This window comes from Anopheles bellator, chromosome 1 (genome assembly GCF_943735745.2).
Source record: "Anopheles bellator chromosome 1, idAnoBellAS_SP24_06.2, whole genome shotgun sequence".
Classification (NCBI taxonomy): Eukaryota; Metazoa; Arthropoda; class Insecta; order Diptera; family Culicidae; genus Anopheles; species Anopheles bellator.
This window is the reverse complement of record NC_071285.1, coordinates 12,439,749-12,439,968: the sequence shown is the minus strand read 5'-3', so window position 1 is coordinate 12,439,968 and position 220 is coordinate 12,439,749.

Sequence of the window (220 nt, the reverse complement as noted above, 5' to 3'; positions counted from 1 at the left end):
CTAATTAAGGTCCAAGCTTCCCTTAGAAACAGACAGTGGCAGACACTGATAACTCATCGATCATAATAAACTGTAGCCATCGATTCGAACCGAACTTTTTATGGCCGGTTTACACGCTACGACAACGATAACGATATCTGCGTAAGTGACGTCTCTGGAGACGTCATTAATGTCACTGACGCAGATCTACAAATCTGAACAAACGAGCATCAATTTGTGA